The sequence below is a fragment of the Myotis myotis genome, unplaced genomic scaffold (genome assembly GCF_014108235.1).
Source record: "Myotis myotis isolate mMyoMyo1 unplaced genomic scaffold, mMyoMyo1.p scaffold_m19_p_62, whole genome shotgun sequence".
NCBI classification, from domain to species: domain Eukaryota; kingdom Metazoa; phylum Chordata; class Mammalia; order Chiroptera; family Vespertilionidae; genus Myotis; species Myotis myotis.
Window position 1 is genome coordinate 263,424 of NW_023416371.1, and position 12,887 is coordinate 276,310.

General features: G+C 54.2%; 1 protein-coding gene across 1 annotated transcript in view; it reads left to right on the plus strand.

Annotated features, from left to right (window-relative positions):
- Positions 1-12,887, plus strand: part of FBLN7 (fibulin 7) — a 36,544-nt gene that overhangs the window by 1,210 nt on the left and 22,447 nt on the right. The gene's annotated exons all lie outside the window — the stretch shown is intronic.

A 12,887-nucleotide genomic window follows, 5' to 3' on the forward strand; every position in this document is an offset into this window, starting at 1 on the left:
ATAAAAATGCACCTTTCGGCCCTAGCTGGTATTGCTCAGTGGATAGAGCGTCGGCCTGCAGACTGAAGGGTCCTGGGTTCAGTGGGCTCCATCCCCAGTGCAGAAGGTGGCTGAAGGGTCTGCAGCAGGACCTCGTGGGAATGGATCAATGACTCTCTCTTATCACTGATGTTTCTATCTCTCTCTTTCTCTTTGAAATATATATATATAAATGCATCTTCCAAAGGTGGACCTGGAAGTGTTGAATTCACAGCCAGCACCACCAGGTGAGCTCTGGGTCAGAGCCCCTCCCGCTCTGTGGAGGCCCAGCTTGTGCCCCAACAATACCGCCCACAGCAATAACAGTGACGGGGAAGGAAAGCCTCCACATGCCCACTGCACCCCAATGACGTTTATAATGACTCATTGTGATAGGTTTCATGTTTATTGTCAGCCTTTCCCACTGCAGGGGCAGGCACCAGCTTCCGGTAGGAGCTCTGTGGAATGCATGGAGCGTGGGCATGCTGGTGGTGGTCCGAGCAGGACCTGGCTGGGCAGCTTCTGGGCAGACCTTGGCCGCACAGGAGGGCACCTGGGATCTTCTAGAAATCCTGATGCCTGCCTCCCCAAGAGATTCTGACTCAGTTGGTCTGGGTTGAGACTTAGGCATCTTGACTTTCCCAATTAAAAAAATTGTTCCTAGTGATTTTAATCAAGCAGGTGCCTGAAACCCAGGGAACCCCAGCTTTCAGCGTTAAAAGCTGTGGACCTAGGAAGGGGTTGAAGGCAGAAAAATTTGATTGGACAGAGGGTTGGACTCATGAGGACCTGAGGTGACTTGTGTACCTGGAGTTCACCTGATCTGAACACAGGATGAGCCACGGGCCAGACCTGTTGGCTGGTGGAGTCTCAGCAAGTTTGGAGAATGACTTGCATCCCGTGGGACCATCTCCCGCCACAGAGGAGACAGGCAGGGTGCACACAACTCAGGGACCCCTCGGGACAGGCACAGGAGCTCCTGGCAGCAGCCCACGGGCGTCTGGAGTGCCTGATCCCCGTGTGCTCACTTTGTTGTATTAGGTGACAGCCCACGGGGGACCTGGCGTGTGTATGTGTGTAGGTGCCTGTCACTGTGTGCGCACGTCTCTGTGTCTGTGTGAATGCTTGGTTGTATGTGTGATAGTGCATTTGTGCGCACCTGCGTTTGTCCGTGCTGTGCCTTTGTGTATGTGTGCGTGCATGCGTGTTACGGGGTAGAGGGGAGCTGCTTCTGCAAGGGTCTGCAGCAGGACCTTGTGGGGACAGACAGTCTCATTTGCTCTTCTCTGGATCTCCATGGCTTTCCTCTCGTGTCCTTCTTGTCAGCACATCTGTCCTGAGCCACTTTGCAGGTGACCTGCTGATGAGAACAGGTGGTTGTGGGGAAGGAGGGAGGCTGAGCAGTGTGGGGATCACACGCGTGGGTGGGGGGCCCTTTCGCAAAACTGCTGTCCACTCTGAAAGGGAGAACATTGCACAGCGCCCTGCGCTGGGCTTGGGGGTTCAGGGCCTCAGCGTGCGCCTTGGCTGGGGGTGGGTCTATGCGTTCAGAAGGCTTCCCCCTCCCCAGAGCCTCTCTTTATGATCAGATGTCACGGCTCCAAACTCCTCCACGGGAGGTTCATTCCCGGTTGCCTCCGTCCATTTGAGATGCTGCCTTTTATAGCTTAAGGGAAATGTGTGTGGTGCACATTCCACAGTTTTAACCGCAGGACGGTACTCTGTGCATGGTAACCACCACCACAGACAGGACACAGGACAGCGCCCCCCAAACCGACCTGCTTTTCACGGGACAGTTTGTCTTCCCCACGGTGTCACGTGAATGGAATCGAAGAGCGCACAGCCGTTGGTCTGGCTTCGCCCATTTAACACAACGCAGCTAAGATTCTTCCATGTTGTCCTGAGTTCCCATGGTTCTTTTACTACTGCTGAGTAGTATTCCACTGTGTGGACGCACACGGTTTTTCATGTGTTTTGTTTTTTTTTTAATGTATTTTTATTGATTTCAGAGAAGGGAAGGGAGAGGGAGAGGAAGAGGGAGAGAGAGATAGAAACAACGATGAGAGAGAATCATTGAACGGCTGCCTCCTGCAACGCCCCACACTGGGGATGGAGCCTGCAACCCTGGCATGTGCCCTCACTAGGAACCAAACCGTGACCTCCTGGTTCATAGGTTGACGCTCAACAGCTGAGCCACGCCGTCCAGGGTCAGTTTGTTGATCGATGTCCCTTCCCCCCTCCCCCGCCCCCCGAACTGAACGACACCCGTGGTGACAGTTCCCGTTTTTGGGCGATTATGAATAGGGCTGCTATGAACATTCCCACACAGCTTTTTGTGGGAATGTAAATGGTCGTTTTTCTTGGGTAAACATCTGGGAGTGGGATTGTTGAGTCATATGGCAAGTGTGTGTGTACTTCGGAAGAAACTGCCAAACCGTCTCCCCTATTAGTTGTATCATCTTCTGTTCCCACCAGCAGTGCATGAAGGAAGGCTCGGTTACTCCGCGCCCTCGCCAGCACCGAGTGCCGTCTGGTTTGTTTGCTCCGGGTCATTGGAATAACGCATCTGAGGTTTGGATTCCCATTTCCCTAAGGACTAATTACTTTGGGAAGCTTTTCGTGTTCTTATTTGTCAGATGCGTAGTCTGTTGAGTGAAGCCTTCTGCCCAATTTAAAAACAGCTTGTTTCCTTACCAAGTTTTGAGCATTCTTTGTATGTTCTAAACACAGGTCCTTCTTCAGATCTGTGAGTTACAAGCATTTTCTCCCAGTCGGTAGTTTGTCTCAGTGTCTTTGCCAGAGCAAAGGTTTTACATTTTGATGAAGTCCAGTTGATCAGTTTTTTATTTTTATGGATCACGCTTTTGGTGTCAAGCTCTTAGGAACTCTTTGCAGCATGCACCAGACCTCTTGAGACCCTGTCCTAGCTCGGCCTGGGAGTTGGGTCCATCCAGGTGTGGTGAGGCCAACAGATCAGGAGACGCCTGTCATGGAATAGGCAGTTTGTTACAGTTCCCAGGAGGAGGGGGCACGCCAGGCTGCAGGGGGGGCCACGGGCAGAGAGGGGGAGGGAAACTTCGGGAAAGGTTGAGGGAAGGAGTGGGTGAGACAGGTAATGAGCTAAGGAGGTGACGATCGGCCAGCTGGAGTGATTTCAGCAGGTCACAGTGTGGGGTGCCCTAGCTGTCTGTGCCTGACCCGGGCTGTTGGGGCGGATGGAGTGGGTGGGTGGGTGTGGGGCACTGGTGTCTCAGGAGTGTAAGGGTAGGAAAGGCAGGGGGATGGGCTGGTTTGCATGTAAAAGGTGTGCTGGGGGCAGGGAGGGTGTTCCGTTGTCCCAGGGCTCCAGCAACTGGCTGGCCTGAGTCCACAGGCCCCAGAAGCCAGGACATCAGACACAGAAACCAGACAATGTGGTTAAACAGACCCAGTCCTGGGACTGGTACTTCGCTTCCACTGCATCCTGTTGGCCAGAGCAGGTCACAAGGCCAGCCCAGATCCGAGAGGTGGGAAAACAGATTTCCCTCTCTATGGGAAAAGCGGCCGTTTCTTTGCAGATAGTGTGGGAATGGGCAGGAGGCCTGGAGCTATTGCCACAAACCTTCCATCACGGGACCCAGAGATTCACTCCCCGCAGGCCCCTGTGTTTGGACGAAAGGGTGCTGTCAGGGTGAGGGTGGGCAAAGGGAGGCCTTGCTGGTGTGATGGCTTTCCAAGCGCCTCCCCCTTTCCCGGCACCTTTAGGCAGGGCCTCGAGCCCTGTCCCCGGTGCCCTGCTGCAGAGAAGAGTGGAGGGTGTGGACCGAGAGTAGCAGCTGCGGCTTCCTGGTCTTCCTGGGTCTCTGAGTCAGGCAGGACCCAGTGCGCTCCCAGACCCACTCGCCCTGGAGGATCCTGTGGACACAAGACTGGATCCCAGGCCCACCAAGCCACTGTGGTCTGGGAGGCTGCTCCCTGCACCATGTGGACACTGTCTCCCCTCCACACGCCTGCCCAGACCTGCGTCCCGGCAGCTGCCCCAGGAGGAGACTTCCTCTCCTGACTGCTGACAGGCCTGGCTGTGCTGGTCGCTCTCATGACCCCCAGGGCAGCAGCAGGGCTGCTGACTCCTACAGATCTGTCCATGGGCTGTGCAGCCCTGGGGACACCGGGCAGACTCCCTGGGTGGTAGAACTTTCTAGATCCTTTCAGACCTTCTGCCAGCATCGTCCATGCTTCTCAGAAACTTCCTGGGACCTAAATGCAGGCCATTACATGCATTTTCATTCAAGAAGTAACAGCACCTGTCACCTGATGGGACCCAGGCCTACCCACTTCAGCACGTCCACCTGCACCTCAGGGAAGCGATGACTCATGTGCCTGTGCCTGGGACAGTGGACGCCTCTGGCAGCCTGGCCTCCAGGACCTTCCCAGGGAGAGTAAGGCCCGAGGAACTTGTCCTGTGGAGCCCCAGGGCCTCTGCGTCCCCAAGCTGCCCTTTGGTCCACTGTGGCCATCCGGTTGGCCACTGACTCAGACCTTTCACTTTCCACTGGAGATGATGTTATCTCATTAAAGGGAGGGTGCACTGCAGCCTGGGAGGACCCTTCTCTTTGCTCACCCACCTGTGCAGGGGGGGGGGGGGCAGGGCCGGGCCCGAGAGCATGACTGGCACCCGCTGTGCAGCCCAGGGAGCTGAGTGAATCACACGGCTTCAGGCTGAGAGGAAGGAAAGGGAAGCGCCCAGACCTCCAAGGCAGGGTGTCTGTAGAACCCGAGCAGCACAGAGCGGCTGCCTGTAGGGAAGGACAGACACCAGGCAGTCATTTACACGGTAGCGAGCACACACGTGCACATGTTCCTTCACCTGACCCCTCGGGGCTCCTCGATCTAGGCCTTTTCTCTGATTGCCTCATTAGAGGCTTCACCCTCCCGGAAGGAGCCCATAGTAAGATGACACACTCATTCAACACCTGTGACCTGAGGCTGTCCCGCTGCCGGCCCGGTGCTGCTCTGGGCCTGGGAGGCAGCGCAGCAAGTGCAGAAGGTGCCCGTGCCGGGGCCTGGCCTGCCCCCTCTTCCTGCTGCATGCCCTGCGGCCAGTTCCTGCCTCTTGTGACTCAGTGTCCTGCTCTGACCAGTGGGGATAGTAGACACGCCCCCTCATGGGGTCCTGCGAAGGAGGAAATGAATGTCAGAGAACTGGGTCTACAACAGTGATGGCGAACCTTTTGAGCTCGGCGTGTCAGCATTTTGAAAAACCCTAACTTAACTCTGGTGCCGTGTCACACATAGAAATGTTTTGATATTTGCAACCATAGTAAAACAAAGATGTATATTTTTGATATTTATTTTATATATTTCAATGCCATTTAACAAAGAAAAATCAACCAAAAAAATGAGTTCGCGTGTCACCTCTGACACGCGTGTCACAGGTTCGCCATCACTAGTCTACAGGGAAGCTGGGGAGAGAAGACGAGGCAGACCCAGGCCCTGCTGTCACATAGCACCAAGCAGGGAGAGAAGACATAAACCTGAGAAGTATCAGAAGCAGACAGACAACTGGAGTGGCGTGCTGTGTTGCCGGGAGGCGGGGTTCCTGTTACCCAATGGGCAGGGCAGGCCTCTGAGAGCAGGACTTCTCGTGGAAGTGGTCAGGGAGCCTGACTTTGGAGGACGGGGCAGACTTTCTGGGCAGAGGAAGAGCCAGTGCAAAGGCTGTGCAGTGGGAAGGAGCTTGCTGAGATGGAGAAACAGAGGGTCCCAATGCTGAGCGCAGACAAAAGGGAGGCAGAGTAATGTCCCTCAAAGACACCTGTGTTCCCATCCCTGAAACCCGGGAGTCTTGCCTTGAATTTAGCCCAGTGTCAGACTTCTGACCTACCGACTGTGAAGTAATCATTTGTGTTGTGAGCTGCCAAGTTTATGCCGATTTGTTACAGCAGCAACAGAAAAGCGTACGCCGTCAGCCCCACGTTGCGGAGTGTGCCTGAATTCTCCCGGGTGGGGACCCCCTGCGGGGTTTCCACAAGGAAGCGATGCCGCCTGGGCCTGGCCTCCGGCCTCAGAGATCCCAGGAAGGAGAGCGAGGACATGGAGAGCAGATGGGCCACACATGCCGGGTCCAAGACAGCACAGGAGCATTGCACCCAGAAACACTGGGTGCGGGGGGGGGGGGGGGCAGGTTCTCTAGAGTTTAGGACAAGCTGAAAGCACCACCTGTTTCATTTGCCACAGCTCCAGGCTAGTTACCCTAAGAGTAAGGACTCCAGGCCCAGAACCCAGGCCACGGCCAAGTGTACAGCGCTCATTGTTCCTCCTTTGGGTTTGCCCATACTTCCTGCCGGGACCAGGCCCTTGGCCCTGCCCTCTCACCCCAACCTCCTTGGAGCCGACAGTAGAGGACAAGCCTTTGGTAGATGTCAGTTCTTAGTAGTCACGTAAGTCTTGGATCATGTGTGGATGTGCACACATGTGTGTTGCACTGAAACAACCAGCACCAGTGCAAATACTCCTGGGAGGGTCTATCTGTGTTGGGGGGACCATGGGGAACTCAGAGGGGCTGCGAACAAACTGGGGGACTTCTCTGAGCCCCTCATCCTGGTTGCCATCAGTGAACACACTCTCCGAATGGATGGACATCAGGGGAGATATTGACTGAGGACAACACTGATGCTATTAAAGGCACAACTGGCCTGCAGGTGAACGTGGCAACTGGGCAGGAGTTAGCTGGGCAGCAAGCAGGCGAAGGAATCAGCTGGGTTGGGGAGTGAGTCGAATAGTGAGCCTGGGCTCACACTACCTCATTCCTGCTCCTCCTTCAGTCTGTCGTCTGGTGGTTCATTCGCGTGGGCGTCGCGTGTACCCAGATTTCAAAGTTATCTGTAGCTTGTTTGCTGCCCTCAGGCATGCAGAGGGGCCAGGGGTAGGTGACCAGAGGTGGCCCTCAAGGGAGCTAGGGGTGCGGCGACACAAGATCAGGAGGTGGGCAGAGGTGGGCTCCTGGGGTTCCCGAGGGACTCCTGTAAAGTGGGCCCAGCCTTCCTGTCACTTCAGGGTCTGGAGAAGGTGCCGTGGGTTAAGGTCTTGGGTGTGTCGCCATGACTACTTGGCTTCCTGTCTGTGAAGTGGGCACAATAATGCTGCCACCTCCTGAGGTTGATGTGAGCATCTCGTGAGTGACTCCTGTGAAGTGTGGCCATAGTGCCAGCTCTTGGCACCCACTGTGGCCCCTGCTCCCATGGCCGTTTTGAAAAGCAGACAGGAAGGGGGCTTGGGTGTAACTATACAATTATGGGCAGCGGGACGGCAAAAACCCAAAATGCCCTGAGCACCCCGGGCCCAGACCCTAGAGGGAGGCTCCGTCTGAAGGAGACGGTTAATTTTATGTGTCCGCTTGGCTGGGGCACAGCACCCAGGTAATTGGTCAGTCACCAGTCTAGGAGTTGCTGTGAAGGTAATTTTTGGACGTAAATAGCATTAAAGCATAAAGCAGGTGTGTGGGTCTCCGTCCAAAAGACCGACATCCCGACAGAGATGGCAAGAACGCTTCTCACACACCTCGGGCTCGAGCTGCAGCCCCGCTCCTCCCCGGTGCCAGCCTCCACTCCTCCCCAGTCCCAGCCTCCACTCCTCCCTGGTCCCAGCCTCCGCTCCTCCCCAATCCCAGCCTCTGCTCCTCCCCAATCCCTGCCTCCGCTCCTCCGCAGTCCCAGCCTCTGCTCCTCCCCAGTCCCAGCCTCCACTCATCCCAGGTCCCAGCCTCCGCTTCTCCCCAGTCCCAGCCTCTGCTCCTCCCCAGTCCCAGCCTCCGCTCCTCCCAGGTCCCAGCCTCCACTCCTCCCCGGTCCCAGCCTCCACTCCTCCCTGGTCCCAGCCTCCGCTCTTCCCCAGTCCCAGCCTCCGCTCCTCCCCAGTCCCAGCCTCCCCGCTCCTCCGCAGTCCCAGCCTCCGCTCCTCCCCGGTCCCAGCCTCCGCTCCTCCCCGGTCCCAGCCTCCGCTCCTCCCCAGTCCCAGCCTCCGCTCCTCCGCAGTCCCAGCCTCCGCTCCTCCTCAGTCCCAGCCTCCGCTCCTTCCAGGTCCCAGCCTCCGCTCCTTCCAGGTCCCAGCCTCCGCTCCTCCCCGGTCCCAGCCTCCGCTCCTTCCAGGTCCCAGCCTCCGCTCCTCCCCGGTCCCAGCCTCCGCTCCTTCCAGGTCCCAGCCTCTGCTCCTCCCCAGTCCCAGCCTCTGCTCCTCCCCGGTCCCAGCCTCCACTCCTCTCAGGTCCCAGCCTGCCCGGCCCTGCGGGTGTGGACTTGCAGACCCGCAATCACGTGAGCCAGTTCCACACAGCAAACTTCTCTGCCTCTCACTGTCTCTCTCAGATGTAAACACGTGCCATGCACATTCTCGTGGTTCTGTTTCTCTGGGGAACCCTGACAGCCACAGGGCCTTCCCCCAGGAGCACCCACTTTCTCTCCTCCTCCGTGTGGGTGCTGGGCAAAGACCACTGGAATAGGCAACATCAAGGGGGTTAGAACCCATCTCTGACTTGGTCTGAAATGGAAATAACTTCTGGAGAACACCCGCGCAGATCCGACATGACTCAGACGCCGAGGGCTCGAACTTGGCTAGCAGGCACCCGCTTGGCAAGTGTGCTGGGGCCTCTCGCAGACCCACCGGCATCAAAACATGTGTTCCCATTAGCAAACGCTGACAGGGCGCATAGCTGTGGCTCACGCGAAACCAGCTCAGGGGACGGCACCTCGAGGTTCCAGGGGTCATCGGTGGTTGCTTTGGGGCCACTGGAATGGTTCTCAGAGAGAGTCACTGTCCCAAGACTGTCACAGTGGGGAGACCATCGAGCCAGGTCATGTGAGAACAAAAGCCTCAAAGAACACCCCCCCCCCATGTACCCCACGTGTCCTCGGAGTTTCACTCCCTTTGGTGTCATGAGAACAGACTCTGTGTCTTAAACGTCGTGTATTTATATATTTTGTATTGATTTCAGAGAGGAAGGGAGAGAGATAGAAACGTCAGTGATGCGAGAGAATCATTGATCAGCTGCCTCGTGCACGCCCCACACTGGGGATTGAGCCCGCAACCTGGGCATGTGCCCTGACTGGGATTCAAACTGACCTCCTGGTTCACAGGTTGACACTCAATCACTGAACCATGCTGGCCAGGCTAAACTTCATTTATGAATTGAGCCCAGAAGTCCAGGAGGCCTGGATGGGGTGGGAGGGGTCAGGCCTACCAAGTCTGGCAAAGTGATGGGGTGAGCTGGAATTGGGGGGGCACTCACATCGTCTGCGTCATGTATGCCTGGGCCAGCTGGTAGGGTCCTGTCTCGGCTCCGAGGGAGGGAGTGCCGTGAGCTCTGGGCAGCTCCCTTAGATCCGCCACAGCAGAAGCTTGTGAGAGAGCATTGGGGGAACATGGACACGACTTCCCTGTGGGGGGTGGCAGGAGGCAGGTGGAGTGTAGCTCTGTGGCCTCATGGCTCCCCAGAGCCTTAGGGCTAGGCCCCACCCTCCCAGTTCTCAGCACTGGCCTATGCTCAGAGCCACCTCTGCCACCCCTATGTATCAAATAAGTTTTTAATTCAAAGAAATGGAAACTATTTTTCATTATTTACCATTAATGGTGTAAGCCGGTAGTAGAGCCAGGCTTTAAAGGATGGACACCTCCACCATCTGAGGGGATCTCTTTAAAAATATTCAAGATGAGGGTCCCTCGAGGCTCTGGAAGAGGTTTGTGGAGGTGGGGCCCTGACACCAGCCCTCTTCAGTCTCTGGGACGCCTTCCTCCCGGGTGTGGACTTGACCTTTGCCTAATCACAGCGCAAGGAGCCTTTGCTGGAGTGGGAGGTCAGCTGTGGAAGGGTGAGTGAGCCTGTGGGTGATTTGAACAGTTGGAGTCTGGGCCCTTGAGATGGAGGGGACTGCCCGAAGCCAGCCCTTGCTGTGGCAGGGCCAGGCTGAAGTGCAGGTAGTGACACCTGACGGTCCAACTTGCTCCTGTCCCTGAGCCTCGGAGGCCCCGCGTGCCCCGATGACCTCATCAAGGCTACCTTTGCAGAGGAAAATGGTTTGTTTTCAGTCCAGGGCTCCTCGTGGTCCAGAGTAGGGATGCGGTGAGTGTGGGAGGTAAGAGGGCAGGCAGATGGAGGGCGCAAGGAGCCCCTCCCCAGACTGAAAGAGCACAGAGGAGCGGAAGTGGTATCCAGGCCTGGGTCCGACAAGCTGCTCTGCTTCTCGGTGTGAACGATGCCACGACCCAGTGTCCACAGGAAAGCTGACCACAGCCCAGTGACACACAACCCAGTGTCCACAAGGAACTTGTGCCCTGTGGCCCAGTGTATGATGATGACCCTCGTGTGTGTGCATGTGTCTGCCATCCAGCAGTGAAAACTGACAGCGGTTAGCAGGGGTGCCTCTGGTCACGGGATTTGTTCTTTGTTTTGATGTTTTGTAGGGAGTATGCTTTACGATCAGGTGACATGATAAAGGGGACACACTCAGGTCTCCAGTGCGCTCTGGGCCCCATTTGTGCCCATAATGCAGACCTCTTGAGCACCTGGCTCTGCAGATGAATTGAGGTAACGACAGGTGACAGATTCTGGGCATAGCTCCCAAGGGCTCCATTTAGCATTTTGGGATCAAGGCAGTGATCCCACCCTTGTAATAGCAGCTGCAGCCAACTCATCAGATGTCACGTCCGCAGCCACTAAATCTGTTTCCCTGGTACCCGGCCCAGACCCCGCACACTGGCTTGCCAAGACCTCAAAGACCTTCCTCTCTCTTTTTTTTTCCCCTCTTGGGGACTTTCCTTTTTGTTTCTTCTAGTTGTATTGAGCTATAATGGACATACAGCACTGTATTAGTTTCAGGCGTACAGCTTAGTGATTTGATATATGTCTATATTGTGAAATGATCACCACCATAAGTCAGTTCATATCTATCACTTCACATAATTACAAATTGTTTCTCTTGTGATGAGAACGTTTGTGATCTACTCTCAGCAACTTTCAATAGGTCCCAGGACCTGTAGCTGGAACTTTTTATCTTTTGATCACCTTCAGCTATTTTCACCACCACCCCATCCCCACCTTCTGGAAACCACCAATTTATTCTCTGATCCAGGAGTTTATTTTTTACATTCCACATGCAAGTGAGATCATACAGTATTTATCTTTCTCTGTCTGACTTACTTCACTTAGCACAATGCCCTCAAAGTCTACCCATATTGTTGCAAATGGCAGGATTTTCTTCATTTTTTATGGTGGAATTGTATATACAGGGTGTCCCCCAAAATATAGACACAATTTAACAGCTGATAGCTCAGTTATGAAAATGAAATGTACTTTAATAAACACTGCCTTTACAACTATTCACACCTTGAATATATATATATATATATATATATGTCATAGCATACCTTTTTTCCATTTATCCATCTGTGGACACTTAGATTATATCCATGTCTTGGCTATTGAGAATAATGCTGTAGCCCTGGTCGGTGTGGCTCAGTTGGTTGGGCGTCGTTCCATGCACCGGAAAAGTTGCCAGTTCAATTGCTGGTCAGGACACATGCCCGGGTTCCGGGCTCAATCCCCAGTAGGGGCATGTAGGAGGTAGCTGATGGATGTTTCCCTCCCACATCAATGTTTCTCTCTCTCCCTCTCCCTTCCTTTCTCTCTAAAAATCAATTTTTTTTTAAAGAGAAAAGAATGCTGTAGTGAACATAGGCGTGCATTTTTTAATTGCAGTTTTCATTTTCTTAAACAAATACCCTGAAGTGGAATTGCTGGGTCATAAGGTAGTTGTGTTTTTAATTTAAAAATTAAATTGCTTTTTAGAGAGAGTGGAAGGGAGAGGGAGAAACATTGATGTGAGAACAAAACATTGATTGGCTGCCTCCTCCACATCTCTTATGAGGAATTGAACCCAAAACCTGGGCATGTGCCCTGACCAGCAATTGAACCGGCAATCTTTTGGTGGATAGGATGATGCCCAACACCAGCCAGGGCTATATTTTTAATTTTTTGAGGAACCTCTATACTGCTTTCCACGATGGCTGCACCAATCTGTATTCCCATCAACAGTGGGAGAGGGTTCCCTTTTCTCTACATCCTCACCAACATGTGTTTGTTGATTTATTGATGACAGCCATTCTGACAGGTGTGAGGTGCTATTTCATTGTGGTTTTGATTTGTATTTCCCTGATGATTGATTAATGATGTCACTCACCTTTTCATGTACCTGTTAATCATGTCCTCTTTGGAAAAATGTCTATTTAGATCCTCTGTCCAATTATATATATACTAGAGGCCCGGTGCACGAAAATTTGTGCACTGTGGGGAGGGGAGGGGGTCCCTCAGCCCAGCCTGAGCCTCTCACAGTCCAGGACCCCTTGGGGGATGTCCGCAGTCAGAGGTGGGAGAGGCTCCCGACACCACTGCTCCGCTCACCACTCCCCATCCGTGAGCCCGGCTTCTGGCTGAGCGGTGCTCCCCCTGTAGGAGTGCACTAACCACCAGGGGGCAGTTCCTGCGTTGAGCTTTGGTTCGCAGTTTGGTCGGTTTGCTTATTACCCTTTTATTATATAGGATTATTGATTTCAGAGAGGGAGAGAGAGAGAGAAACATCAATGATGACACAGAATAGTTGATCAGCTGCCTTCTGCACACCCTCCCTACTGGGGATCAAGCCCTCAACCCAGGCATGTGCCCTGACCGGGAATGGAACCGTGACCTCCTGATTCATAGCTCGATGCTCAACCACTGAGCAACACCAGCCAGGCCTCAGCCCATTTTTTAATAAGATTGTTTGGGTTGCTTTGCTGTTGTTTTGTGTGAGTTATTTATATATTTTGAATATTAATCCCTTAACTGTGGATTAATTTTTCTT